We start from the raw sequence: 3,012 nt of genomic DNA, 5'->3' as shown, positions 1-3,012 counted from the left end.
AATAATAATAATAATAATAATAATAATAATAATAATAATAATAATAATAGTCTTTTTTACTATAGACACATGGCCTGAAATTATGAGGGATTGGGTTAGTCGATTAAATCAACCCTATTTTTTGTTGGGTCCTCTCTCCTCCCTTGAAAGAGTAGAAGATAACACAACATAAGAATTCGTTCCACCGCTCCCTGCCAAGTAATGTCGAATGAGACTACTCGGCAAGGAGTAAAGTGGATTCACATATCTTTTTAAGTTGTTTTTTAAGCCTCGGTCACTCCTAATCTAGCAAAAAAAAAAAAAAATTAATAATTTAGACATCTTGTTTTATTCTTGTCATTATCAGATATCTATCCTGGGCCTCGAACAAAATAGCGTCTCCTTTTTATTTAGGTCGGAGAGAAATTTGACTGCTGTTTCTAGCGAATCAAACGGCTACGTGTAAGTCCCTTCGATGAGTCGGGTCTCTTCGTAATAGATCTAAAAACGTACCAGAGCTTGTACAGGATAAGAAATAATTGAAGTCGCCGGAAATATGCATCGCCTTTAACTTCCTGAATCAACTGCGACAAGAGTCTATAAATAAGTGTGCGCGATGTTTCAACTCACATAACCGGCCTGCAACCTTACTAACCTACAGTGTTGCTGGAGCTCTGTTGCCTGAATGTCAGGGCGTAACAACGTGTATGACAATAACGAGACACCAACTAGAAAAATTACGACGAAACGATTTCTTCTGCTTCGGCGAAAATATAAAAGCCGTCGTGTAAGTTCATTTATTATCATTGTGATTATTATCATTTCAGACTATCGTCTTATAAATCACTTTTAAAACAAACTTCTAATTAACTTATGTTTTGACAGACATTCTCTAGAACAATACCTTGTACAAAACCAAAGATATGGCACCCTAGTCACAACACCAACTTAAACTTCTAAATTGTTGTCTCTTGAGGTCTCTGAGTGAAACTTGGAGTCAACTTGTACAAATACAACTTATTATTATTATTATTATTATTAATATTATTATTAATATTATTATTATTATTATTATTATTATTATTATTATTATCATTGAAATATAAGGTGTCTTGAATGGCACAACAACGCAGAGTGGACTATAATAACTGTTATAATTATAATAGTTTGATATAATAACAATATTTCGGAATACAAAAATTCTTTCTTCAGACATCGCTAGGAATTGATCTCGACTCACTGCTCTGCATTGTTGTGCCATTCAAGAAACCTTATATTTTACAAACAATACACAATGCTTCAAGCGAACTACAATACTCTCCTATTATTATTATTATTATTATTATTATTATTATTATTATTATTATTATTATTATCCTGCCGAGGTCGACTTTGCCTTTCATAATTTCGAGGTCGATAAATTAAGTACCAGTGAAATACTCGGGGAGATGGGGGGGTCAATGTAAACGACTTATCCCCTCCATCAAAAAGGCTGCCTTTGTGGCAAAATTTGAAACCATTATTATTATTATTATTATTATTATTATTATCACCATCATCATCATCATCATCATTATCGTTTTTACAGTCTGAGTTGAAATGCCGCAAAGGCCGACTTTACCTTTCATCCTTTCGGGATCGATAAAAGAAGTACCAGATGATCACTGAGGTCGATGTAATCGATGAGTCGCTTCTACAATACTTAACATCTTGTGGTGCCAGGATCATTAGAACGGGTGCAATCGAGATGCTAGGAATTTGCTGTCCATTAGCTTTTGTATGTCAACTATCATATGTCTCTCTCTCAAAATAATAACTCAGCGATGTTCGGTCTCTGTTAAGGTATTCTCTTCAAAATATGACATTTTAATATGGCCTATAAATTCGACATAAATGAATAAATTTGAAATAATCGGTCAGCTTTTTCCGACTGGGGTTTCCTGGAACCTAAGGTTTCAACGACAGGTCACCAGGATTCTCCGAGAAATATAAATACACAGACGAATTATAAGCAAATAAATTTGTGGCCAGGAAAAAGACTACTTTACGTAGAGCAACAATAATAAATAGGGGAGGAATATATCCATAATTCTCCTCGTCAGTCTTATGCTAACGCCATGAGATGTTTTGAGCTGCCATGAAAAGCCTGTTGTCCATACCATGAAAGTGGACTTGAAGCTCTTTCTTCAGAGTCCAAGTTTCGCCTCCATAGAGAAGAACGATCGCTCTGACAAATAAAACTACGAACCTTGGGTTAAAGATAAAAACGACTTTAAAATTTATTTGCTTATCATTCGTCTGTGTATTTATATTTCTCGGGAAATCCTTGTGACCTGTCGTTGAAACCTTAGGTTTCAGAAAACCCAAGTCGGAAAAAGCTGACCGATTATTTCAAATTTATTTATTATATATCGGTATCAAATTTTGGCACAAGGCCAACAATTTCGGGGGAGGGTATAAATCGAATACATGAACCCCAGTGTACAACAGGTTATTTATTTTATTGAGCCTGAAAGGATGAGAGGCAAAGTCGATCTCGGCGGATTTTGAACTCAAGACATAAAGATGTACGTAACACCGTTAAGCATTTTGTCCGCTGTGCTAACGATTCTGCCGTCTCGCCGCCCTACGTTCGTTTATCATTATTTTAAATCATAAATAACAGATTTCTTTTGATTAAATGTAGACATGTTGTACATTAGGATTTTTCTTGGTTGGTAGAGAGATACCAATATAGATTTCATAGTCGAACAGTATCGATTATATGGTTATATTTAAAACAGCTTAAAGAAACGCACTGAAGAGCGTTATAGCTCAAAAGAGAACTTTATCTGCCATTCATTTGGTTTTCTTTTGTTTGTTTGTCATTGCCGTAAGTCATAAAACTATTCTGGCATAAAACTATTCTTACCCGACGCTGACCAGGCGAATTTGAGTATAGTGAGTGCGGCTAACATGCACATGTCTCACACACACACACAACTACACATCACATATGTATGTATGTATTTGTCTATCTATCTATCTGCTTCT

General features: G+C 35.1%; 1 protein-coding gene across 1 annotated transcript in view; it reads left to right on the top strand.

Annotated features, from left to right (window-relative positions):
- Positions 1 to 511: 511 nt before the first annotated feature.
- Positions 512 to 3,012, top strand: part of LOC106881920 (uncharacterized) — a 13,274-nt gene continuing 10,773 nt past the window's right edge. The window contains exon 1 of the mRNA XM_014932443.2: positions 512 to 766. The gene's annotated coding sequence lies outside the window, so the exon portion shown is untranslated. The remainder of the gene's footprint in view (positions 767 to 3,012) is intronic.

The sequence above is a fragment of the Octopus bimaculoides genome, chromosome 7 (genome assembly GCF_001194135.2).
Source record: "Octopus bimaculoides isolate UCB-OBI-ISO-001 chromosome 7, ASM119413v2, whole genome shotgun sequence".
Taxonomy (NCBI): Eukaryota; Metazoa; Mollusca; class Cephalopoda; order Octopoda; family Octopodidae; genus Octopus; species Octopus bimaculoides.
The sequence above is the reverse complement of the archived record's forward strand: the minus strand, read 5'-3'. Positions and strand labels throughout refer to the sequence as shown.